Consider the following 12,100-nt stretch of genomic DNA (forward strand, 5'->3'; position numbering starts at 1 on the left):
TGTCCACAAACAGTGTGATCTGAAATGTAAAGAGGCAGGATTACCCCAGCGCTTCCCATCGCACAGAAACGCAAGCCGGTGCCCTGTTCTTTGACACTAAAACATGGCCTGCTGTTGGCAAGCTGTGGACTTTAATAGGCAAAGACCGTGGGGAACTTTTCAGCTTTTTAGTCTTTCTGCTTCTGTAAAGTCTGTTACGCAGAGAGGCACAGATTTTAAACGTGGTCATTTTTAATTCCCGTCCCTGGAGTCTGGCTGACAGATTGGGAGTGCGGAGGATGGGAGTGGGCTGAAAAGACAAGCTGAAAATGAAGGATGTATACATACCTTAAAATGGAGCAAAACAAAAATAAACAAACTTAGGTGAACACAGAGGGGATCTGTTTTAGGGCCACTCTTAACTCCTGTTTTGGATGGCCTGTGGTGAAAATCATTAGCTTAAAAAGATGCTATTTATGTCTCCTTTGAACTGTGTTTACACAAACTCACTCATTAGCCAGAACTTCTAACTGGAGAGAACAGAGATAAAATTTTGGTAGATTTTTTTTCCTTTTTGTTCTGAACAATGCTATTTTCACTGCATTCACTGCAAACCTAAAAATAAAAAAATAAAAAAAGAAAGCTTTTATATGAGTTCTTTTTCATACGCAGTTTATATTAGCTACCTCCCTTATTCAGAAGCCCATAGGCAATGTTAGATGCTAAATATAATTTGTTCAACAAAGACTTAAAAATCAGAAATGTGGTTTCATAGGTGTAAATCTGGAATTTATCTGCTGTATTTTGAAGTGTTACTGTGGATTCCCACTTTCGTAGCAAGGATCAAAACTTGTTTGTTGACAGAGTAGTTTTCTGATTTGAGAATGCAGGTGAACACCAGTATGTTTTATTGACTCGCTTTGCTCTCCATACTGATTTTGACAGGTCACACTGAAAGTAAAACTTTGAGCTTTCCAAATTTTTATTTGTTCCGTGTTGTCCATTTGAACTTTGTTATGAAACTCAACTTCTGTGATAATTTCTGCAAGCTTGTCTCTTTTGGAGGAAAGTATTGACTTTTCCCTGTTTCTAGCAAACTCTTCACGATTTTCTCTTTGTATCCTTCATCATCATAATTTTTATATTGTCTTGGTGATCGGTAAACCTATTTTTTCCTTTATGGAAGAGAATAAAAGTTTTGAGAAGAGGCATTTGTAGTTTGATTATTGTCTGCTTTCCTACTGTAACTGAAAGGAGGATTGCAACTTATGTGAAGTTTTACTTACGCATGTAGTAGTAGCTAGAGTAGCGTAAGTGCATCGTCAGCTGTTATTTTTAAACACAAAGTGTTTGAAACAAGGTATTAAAAACAGTAAGTGTATCAAAAATTAAGGAAAAACTATTTCTTTGATGCACGTATGCATCTTTCCATGTCAACTCTGAGAAGTGTGCTTGTACCTGGAGGCAGTGATGCAGTCTAACGGAAAGAGCAAATGCCTGGGAGTCAAGAGCAGTGGGATTCATTCTGGCTTTCCTCCAGCCTGCACACTTTTGTAAAATATTTTGAGATTTTTGGATGAAAACCGTTATAAAAGAGCAAAGTGTTATTTAAGCCTGCTTAGTTATACAGTAGGCTTTAGTCTGTATCATTTTCTGGTTTGTGTGTTACATGAATAGAGTGTGAAACTGCTAGGAGAGCCTTTTCTTATTGTACTCTGGCTCTTTCCTTCGGCCTCTTTTTTCTGGCTTAATCTCATGTTATTGGGTGTTAAAGCATACAGCGGCTATTTGTGCAATGAGAAGGTGCATATATAGCAAACATATTGAACTCTGAACAACAACTAGGTTTTTGGATGCCTTTTTGTAAGAGCACTGACCCTCTCCGTACGTTACTGCGGGGAGATGACAGGTATCCACTGTCCCATGATTGTCCACATAGCTGGTGCTTCTTCGGTGTCCTGCAATGTGCTCCCTCTGTCCTCTCTAAACAGTGAGAGGACACTAATGCCTAGTTTCAGAGCCCCATCCATGACAGATCTGCATTTATAGTTTTATTAGGATATGTGCCACTTAAAAACATGATCTCTAGGGCAGAACTTCCAAACTGCCGCCATCCCAGAAGGATCTTTCCAGCTGTGCAATGTAATGGCTGCAGCAGACCCCCCTTCTCTGCTGGACTATGCGCAGAAGAACTGTACAGCAGTTCAAGCAGCACATGCTGCCCGAACACTTGTTTTGCCTTCTCCTCTGGGATGAGGGCAGCAGGCTTGATTTCTCCGTACCAATATGAAGTAGATCGCTTAGTACAAGAAGCGTGCCACGTAGCTGGGGAACCTTGCTCTAAAACAGTGTCTGTAAATGCGAATGAATGTTTCTAAAAGTGGATTGCTAATACGGAGAAATTGTATGTATTGTGTTAAAGGAAGGCTGAGCCACAAATAGATGGATGTTGGGAGAGCAGTCTCTTTTCTGACAGTTTGTCTTAGAGTTAGGTTTTTTTCCTGGCAGCGTATGAAAATACTGTCATACTTTGTGCTTGAGAGTCAAGCAAATTCAAGAAGCTTGTTTCTCTCTTGTTGCTCTTTGGGTGTCTTCTGTATCAAGAACTTGAATTCCTGCAGTTCTAGCCCTGTATTTGTAATTCAGTGTGTATGGTCACCAGAATGCCATGGAGGATTTTTTATTGTTATTATTTTGTTTAATTTACTTCTTGGCTAGTCCGCAGCTGTAAAAATAAGGCCAGGCTGTGACAGAAAGAGATGACCTAAACCTGATGTTAAATAAATAGTCTCCTATCACATCAGAAATGAAGACCGGACCCTTGTAGTTTTAATGTCTCACAGAGGGGGGATGACACTTCCCTTCAGTATGGAATGTGAATGTCACCTTTGTGAATGGCAGAATATGTTATCCTGTGATACGGTGATTTCACCTGTTCCTTTTTAAGGGACTGTCCCACCTCTGAAGCCTAGGAGCTTCTCCAAAATAATTCGAAAACATACTTGTCTGCAAAATATCCTTGTCTAGAGTTTCTACAAAGTCTATAGAGCCTTGATGCATGATTGATAAAAAAAATCCAACACCTGCTTTCTTTGCCTAGCTCAGTTATGCAGCAAGGTTGTTTTTACAGTACTAAGAAGTGAGCAATATATTCCATATGCCACCAAGCTTTGTAAAGAATCCTGCTGATGACAATTTCACAGCTGCTGAGAAATAGGCCAAGCCTTCCCTATAAAGTGACAGTAAGGAAAAGAATATCTGTTCCATTGGGATTGGCCATGCGCTCTCCCCAACTTCTTCCCTCTTGAAGGAAAATGCTAGCACTTCCGAACCATGTAACAACAGATGGTGGCAGAAACCAATTTCTACTGCAAAGCCATTTGGTCAGGAAGTATCAAAAATGTTTTGGAATTGTGAAAATGAATTCTTGGCTGCAGGGCTACCAGCAGCCTACTAGGAATGAGACATGAAGCAACTGCTTAACAAACCCAAGAGCCTGCTTGGCTTTGGTCAAACATTTTAGAAATGAAAACATTTACATATGTAGGGTATGGACTTCAGAAGTGTTCTGTGTATTATGGGTGTTATAAGAATTAGGTTTTTAATTTCTGGACTCCGATTGCTTGACCAACTACCAAGAAAAGCAGTCTTCAAAATATGCAGAATGACCTCCAGCTGAGACAAGCTTAATATAGCTCCTACTGGCCTAGTCAGGTGGAACCTTCCCTTTTGGCTCAGCCGATTTGCTGCCCACAGACCATGAAAGTCCCAGGGCTCTGGTAACATACAGGGACACAAAATTAATGTGGAAACAGCACAGGCCACGTCTGATGGGTTACGTCTAGTAAGTTGTATGCGTCCGCCACGAGTTGCTGGACACAGCAGGTTCCTTTGGTGATTTCTGCAGCTGACCAAATGTGTCTCTTCGAGAGGACTTTGAGAAATAGAATGTGTTTCTTTTTAGAAGTGCACCATAGATGTCTGTCTGTGCCATAACTCTCTGAAATAAACAGCAATGTGTTTTTCCCCTCCAGCATTTCAGTTGCGAGTCTTAGCTGCTCATATAGCACTGTACGTTGAAAATGGCTTGAGAGAACTTCCCATAGATGTGGGACATAAACGATACTTGCCGAGCCATCTTGTTTTATCTATTCTGTTAGAAATGTATACCAAATTATACGGTAATGTCATGTCACCAGAAACACAGAGCAGATGGAAGTATCTTTCCACATATTGACTCATGTTACTCTGATGAAAGGAATTTGTTTCTCTCCTTCTGTCAAGCCTGCTAGCCTCTGGCAAAGGACGCAACCCTCAGCGAGGAGAACTTTACCAATAATGTTCAAGTGACCATCTGATTTAAACATACTATCATTGACCGAGATAGTTAGCCTGCATCAACTGCTGTTTGGAGTAGCCAGTCCTATTTCTTACACTTGTGTAAGGTAACTTAAACCAAGTAGTGTTGTTCCAGGTTGAGGAGACCCCAGAGATTAACCCTTGAGGAAGGAGATATTCCGCTTTTTTAAGGAAACCTTCAAGGCCCCAGTACTGGGCCCTTTGGAGACTAACCCTAATAAAGCAAGTGTCAGGTCTCTGACCTATACTTTCCTATAGAAAAGTGACACCCCCCACAACACGGGTTGTAAGTGCTGTGTATTAGCTACCAAAAATATGGTTTGCAAACCACCAGTGAAATCCTGAAGTATAAAATAACTATAGATGTGCAGTGAGCAACTGAAAAGCAGATTCCCTCGATATTTTTGTTTGTTGTGAGTGGTATTTGAGTTGGTAAGAGCACAGTTCTCGGATTGAAAACACATGAAACTGAAGTCAAAAGGGAGTCAGTGTAATCATTAACTGACTCACCTTCTGGATGTGACAAGTAATGAACCAGTCTAAACTTGCCTGGAGCTTTCTTTGGGACAATACCCACAGGGGAAACCCTCTTACGCTCAAGTGAAGCGTTATCAAATGGGCCCTCTATTTTCCCCAAATGCCAGCTCTTTTCTGTCTTGTCTCGAACCACCTGAGGCCATATAACTGCTGATCTCAGCATCCCAGCCAACATTTGCATCTCGGGGCTTAAGTACAGGATAGTAAAATCCCCAACACAGCCTTTTTTTACAAAAATTGTGTATGTTTTTGTTTGTTTCTTTTTTCCTTTTTTTTTTTCTTACTAGCTTGCTTTCACAACCGGGGAAACGTTTTATCTGCCCGCCCTGGGATTTTCACGTTTGCAAACCTCTTTAACCAGCATTTGGCTCTTTCCACTTTCTTACTTTGATTTGGATGACTGCCTGAAGCACCTGCTAATGGCCTGAAGCGTTCAAGCCGAAATTTGCAGTTTGTGTCCCACACGCGCTCAGACTGTTCGTTACCTGCCTTCTGGAGCACCTGCTACCCGGTTTGGGCTTGAGAGCCTGCTCTCTACCCGCTGACAGCAGCTCTCCTCACAACACCGTCTCTCCTCAGCTTTGTCCCGCTCTCTCCTCTCTCTCTGTAGCCCCTGCTTCAGCTTTGCCTTGGCCTTCAAGGTAACATCGATGTTGTCTTGCTTGTTCTAATGCTTGAGTGAAGAGTGGGGTTTCCCCCAGTACATAGGAGCAAAGGTGATGCAAAGGTAAATCAGTCATGGTGGTCATCCTAAAACCTTCACCGTGGCATTCACGAGCCGACTTTTAAATTTTTTTAAAAAAGGTTTTAGAGGGAAATTGTGAATCAGGGCAGCTTTCTGAAATCAGCTCATAGATTAGTGGTGGTTAGAAGATGAATGGCAACGCGTTGTTCAGGAAATGTAGGATTGCCACAGCATTGCCACTTTACAGAGAAGGACCAAAGAAATGTGAGAGGCCGGAGGAACGCTCCTCCCTTTCTCCTGCTCCTGCTGCCTTTGGAGGATCTTTTGTATGCTTCTCTGTGAGATTGTTGCTGAGGATGTTAGAATTATCTGTGTAGGCTGCATTTCATGAGAGAAGTCCCACTCCTTGGCAAGGGGCAATCCTAATGGAGGACTTCAGAGGTAACAACTTTCAACAGGGAATTTTCTTTCCATCCTGCCTTGGGAAGCATTAGCTTTTCCCAGAGGCTTGGTCTGCACTGAGGGTATCCTTTACATGGACCTTCCCTTTCCAAAAAGGTGTTTATTTTCTCTGTTGGAAGGATGCCGTTAACAGCTACTGAAGAAGCCCAAGTACTGGCTTCCTGCCTGGGTACTTACACCGAAGTTACCTGCCAGCCCCTTTACCGGCAGGATCATGCTCTTCCCCAGGGAGCTGTATTCCTTAGTACAGCCACGCTGTGCCCTCCACCCACCTTCCACGTTAGTGCCATGTGGGGTTTCCCCCAGGAACTTAAACATCTCCCTATGTGCCTGGGCTGCAAACTGGGGCTTGTCTGCACCAGCGACATCTGCTTTTGCAGAACTGGGCAGGGCAAGGGCTGTTTTATTTTTTTTTTCCTCCTCGCTTTCCTTTGGTTGCCTCAAAATAACCCTAATTAATTTTGTGGAGAGTTTAGTGTGTTCCCATGATGGGATTGCTCTTTGTGCGGATCTCTTGCATGCTATATTTAGGTATGGTTTTTGGAACACCATGTGACCCGAATCAGATAACTTCTGAACTACTAATCATGTCTTTGACACTGACTCTCTCCATGGCTTTGGGGCATTTTACAGTTTTCTTACACACAGAATCAAAACAGATGTACTCATCTGCCTTGTAAAAGCTGCTACCAGGGTTACCAAATATTTAAGACATTGGTTTAAGCTAAATTGCATTTTATTATTTCTACTGTAGTCATAGTTTTATTATTTCTTAGATGTTTAACTTGAGAAAATGATTCTTTACCATCTTAGTTTTGGATGTAATGGATCTAATGGATGACCCTGTTTCACCATTTTTATAGAAAGAAACAAGTTTCTTCTGTGTTCGTAGATGGAAATAGGGAAGAGAGAAAAAACCTAAATGCCCTCATTTCCTGCCCTGCACAAACTTCCTTTGTTTACTAGTTGGTCGATCCATGTAGATGAAAAACCCAAAATGTTGACCTGAGCTATTTCCCCTCGCGTTAGCTATGTTCCTTTTCTTAACAGGGGAAGTTAGTTATCTGCTTATTTTTTTCCTGATTCTTCAAGTTATGCAGCCTGACTTGTATCCTGTCATCATCCACTGCTCGAGGCCACTCGAGCCCTGGAGGAAGCTGAGTTCCCTTTGGCTCCGCATCCAGCATGGCTGAGGTTTGGAGCCTGTCATCCATTTCAGGGCATCATCTCTTTGTTGCTCACATCCATAATTGCTGCTTTCTGTGTCTTGGCTGCTTCTGCAGGGAGCTGTGGTACTGGCATTTCTTTTGGCTTCACCTGTTTTTGCCCTGACCCCTTAAGGCCTTTTGATAGGGAACTGGATCAAAAAGGCCTTTTTGGCCTTCAGTAGTTGGAAAGCAGCTTGGTTTGACCAGGTAGTTAGATAAGGAATAGGAGAAATTATGGGAATACTTCTCATCCTTTTGGAAGTAGTGGACAGAGAGGCAGAGAATCCTTCCTTAATGCAAGGCAAATTTATTAAGCCTAATTATAAATAGTAGCTTTTTTTTTTTCCTTTTTTCTTTTTTAAAATTCCTTCAGAATAAAATCCTTTGCCCAAGTGCGTATTCTTTCCCTCCAACAATAGCAGTAAAAATAATACATATAACAAATATCAGCTTTGAGAAAAAGACAGATAATGAAATATCTGCCAAAGACTCTGCAATATGTGTCTGTCAGGGAAAAAAAACATTCTTATATTTGAATCTCTGAAATGTAACTGCACCAGACTAGTTGGGGAAAATTTGTTTGAAGATGTATTACGTTCCACGATCAAATGGAAAAAATGGCACCTGTCATCATATTTAGAAAACAGCTGGGTAACATGGCCAAGTGCCATAGTCTCTTTTCACATGGCCTTTATGCTGAAACCATCCAAGCTCCATTCTCAGCAACTGGAGAAACCCTGTGCCTTTAAATGGTTACAGAAACATCTACTTAGGGGCCAGCTCTTATTGCAGCAAAGCCTGCTTCTGATGCTTCTAATTAGCAGTTAATGGATTATACTTTACTTTTATAACCAACCCAGCAGGCACTCTTCTATAGTATTTTTCAGCTATTTTTGGTAGAAGATACATGCAATTGCGCTGCTTTTCATGCTTTCATTTTGAGCATGCAGAAACTATTAGGAATACATCACTATCTGAGATTATTTTAGCACTCAAATGCTTAATTTAAGTCTGATTAAGCATTTCCTAAATGTATTTTCTTTTATCTAATATCTTAGAAAAACTCTAATGGGTTAATTGTTCTATCTGATCTAGACTTTGATGCTGAATCTCCTAAATACATGCATATTGTTAATTAAAAGATTTATATACCCAGTGAAAAGCCTTGGTTTTTTAAATTTGCAAACACAACTCCAATATGTATTCATTTAGGAAAAAGTGTTTTTTCCAGCTGAACATAGTACAGGTATATGCAGAAGCTGAGATGCTTCAGAAGTTAGACGGGCTTGTAGAAGTTAATGATTTTTATACTTACTTTGAATTAAAATATCAATGAGATTAGTAGCGTTAAGGATTTGCAGTTATATATATGTGTGTGTGCATATATATGTATATACGTAATATAGATAGTATGTATGTGTCCGAGTATGTATGCAAACCTGTGCATGTGCACATATATATGTTTAATAAAGAAATACATTTACATAGGTTTTAATTGGAAGATTATACTATTTCCCCATATTATACTATTTTGATGCCAGTTTCCAGCAGGAAGCCCAGCTCACTGGGACTGCCTTTGAACCTGCTCTATTCATTCCTTCCACACTTCCAGTAGGACAAGGTCTAACATTGGTTAGACTGGAACAGGAGGGGGAGCTCTCACTGCACCGGCCAGGACAGGGGAGGACCGGGTACCCAAGCCAAGGAAAAGAGCGAGAGTGACCACCAGCTGCTCACCAGAAGCAGGTGAGATGCGCCCTCACTCTGCTCCCACTTACTGTGGTCCCTTCACCAAGTGGAGAACTGGGCTTCTCCGGCCTTTATTCATGCCAGTAGCACCAAAAAAAAAAAAGGTAGGTGGGAGGGAGGCTGGTTGAAGTGGTAAGCAACTCCAGGTTATATCCATGGCTTACAGCAAAGGAAGCCCCAGTTGCAAGGCTCCCAGTTCGAAAGCACGTCGGTATTCTCAGCCTGATGCAGCACCATGCTTGCTAGCTACAAGATGGGCACTAAACTGGTACGGTTGTGTTTGTTGAAGGCAGCGAGTTCCAAAATGCTGTCCAGAAAAAAAATGTGGAAACTGCTATTATTTTTACACAGAGAATGCTGAAAGGAAAAAGAAAGGAAGAAAAAAGCAGGGATGGATAGTGATTCTTATGTGAACTAACTCCTTCAGTGCAATGGGACACAGGCGACTTACTTTCTCTCCTGTTTTTTGAGGGTTTGGGTTTTTCCTGTCTCATAACATCCTGGTAGAGGAGGAAGATGGCTGCGCAGGGGCTGAAGACCTGTCAGTCCCCTGCCCCCTCACAGAGGGATGTCTGCTGAGCGGGGCCAGTCCCATCCCATTCCCAGAGCAGGTCCTCACCATTTAATCCATTTCCTGTTCCAGCTTTTTCAGGACAGTGCAGCAAGAGACCATCCCTTGCTGCAAGCAAGGCCGTAGTCAAGTCTCTCTGAAATTATTTCATGTTTGCTCACTTGTGATCAGCCAAAGCTCTTCTGACATGCTCTAATGTGCTGTTATATTTCCCTTAAGAAAGAATGTGAAGATCAACAGATTCCAGAATCAACCCGTTTTCCCCTAAAAAGAGAGCCATCTCCCCTTGAGTCTGGTAAAAGCTGTGCTTTCTCCCAGAGCTTCCACAGAGGTAAAGTCCATTGTTTTGCTTGCGCTATCTCATCATAGTGCATTATAAATTTGGTTTGGGGTGTACAAGGACTGCAGGATTAGCCTCCGTCTGACCTCTGTCTGAGGTGTCAGTCAAAGTATGTGGGTTCTTTAAGCTATATTTCTGACCTCCACATCAGAGTGGTGAAGGCAAGACTGAGAGTCAACGGGTTCAGTGACAGCATGCCGAGATCTGCACCAGCCAGAGCTCTGGGATGACTTTTCCCCTTCCCAGTTTCATCCCTTGGCAGTTTGTGCCAGGGCAGGGCAAGCCAAGCTTTGCAGTAGGTTATCAGAGAGAACTTCACCCCGAAGAGTAAGGCCCCTTCAAGCAGAGTTTGGTTTGAGTTCTCAGAAGGTCAGCATAGGAAGTTCCCCATAAAAGCTGAACTTTGATGTTGGCAGCCAAGATAGATTCAGAAGTTTTGGGAACTTTTCATTTTTTTCTTCTTTTTAATTATAGGAAAATCAGGAGACCTGTGAATAGGGTATTTTTAGATTGCACGTTCAAATAGAAAGTATCATGGTATGACAGCAAATTAAAACTTTTATCAATTTTTTTTTTTTTTTGATGAAATGTAGTGTAACTTGTAGTGGAAAGTTTGATGAAGAGTAGTATGCTGCTCTGCACAGAAATTCTGCTGTTGCGACTAAATTAAACATCACTGGTTGCTCTCATTTAGATGAACCCTTTTGGAAGTTCTTTTTTTAAAGCTAGCGGATTGGACTTCTAATTTTAACTCTTATGGTTTATAATTAGAAACATTTCCAAACTTGTTTACAAACACCTGCACTTGACAGCGTGTGTCTGCAATTTTAGAAGGACTCGCTTGTCACTTCCAGTGGGGGTTGAGAGGGCATCTGAGTTCTTTGTATTTGTACAGTTAGTTTCAGGACACTGGAACAAAAGTGCATTTTTAAAATAAGGTTACAAATACGTGATGTTTTGAGAGGGGGTCGCATGCACCTAATCGGCAAATAGGTCTTAATGACTAGTTGTGGATTATTTCAAAGTCAGGATTGTTGGTTAGTGGTCATTTGGAACAAGACTCAAACTGGCACCCAAAGGAGAAATTCCAGGAACTAATTTTAGCAGTTTGATCTCTGTATTGAAGAAGATGGTTTACAGGTTTTGTGTATTTGTCTCTTCGTTAAACATATTACTTTCTTGCCAGCTGCCCTTCAGAAGTTATTCAGAAAGAGTTTTATATGGCTTTGGAGTAAATCCTGGAGTTGTTTTTTATGCGAAGTTAAAAGTAAGTTGCTGAACATAGAGTGAAGCAGCAGAGCATGGTTCCCCTTGAGCTTGAGTGGGATGTGTGTGTTACACAAGTCTGTATGCAGCTGCTTTGCAATAGGGTGAATATCATACTACGTTACTCACTGGTCAAGTATATAGCCACGTTACAGGTAATCAAAATACTTTATTAAAAAAAATCTTTTGGCACCTTGTTATGCTCTTTACATCTGATTTTTAGCTGCTTCACATAGATTAAAAATGTTGCTTATCAATTTCTAGTATAATAGGAGAGATTATCTTCACTAAAAGTTGATGCTGCATGGGAGGGTGCCAGGAAGAACCCTCCAAATATGCTTCAAGGGTACGGCTGAACCAGAGGTACTCAAAGCAGACTTAAGCAGTAGTGGCATAAGGTGTCCTATTGATTGTTTTATGTTCTTGTTGTTACTAATTAGTATGGAAAACTCCAGTTAATTAGACCAGCCTGTTTGGCTATTCTGTCCTCTACTGGGAACCATGGTCAACCTTAAAGAAACTCCAATATAGGAGAGGATAAAGAGGCCACCGAGCAAAATGGGTTTTATTTTCTGCTGTTTTGTTTTCCAAAAAAGCAGGGACCTGGATCCAGCTGAGGAATCTGTGTTAATGTCAAAGATCGTGTCCTCAGAGGTGTTTACTCTCTATCAGTTTCACTGAGAGTGGAATTAGGCACCTAAATACCTTTGTGTACGTATGTTCTTTGAAGTCAAACCTGTAGCCCGCAGCCTGTGTCTTGTGCTTGACCCCTTTGCAGAGCACCACAGCGTATACTCACTGGGGGGCTCTTCCAAAGCAATTGCTTGTAAGTAAACAAGCAGATCATTAAATTAAGGTTTTGGAGTACAATGTGCAGGTCTGAAAAATTAGTTTTTTCATCTGTAAAACAGCTGTGTCCCATAGCTGTATTTCTGAATTCCTTT

This window comes from Charadrius vociferus, unplaced genomic scaffold, assembly GCF_000708025.1.
Source record: "Charadrius vociferus isolate BGI_N301 unplaced genomic scaffold, ASM70802v2 scaffold261, whole genome shotgun sequence".
Lineage (NCBI taxonomy): Eukaryota > Metazoa > Chordata > Aves > Charadriiformes > Charadriidae > Charadrius > Charadrius vociferus.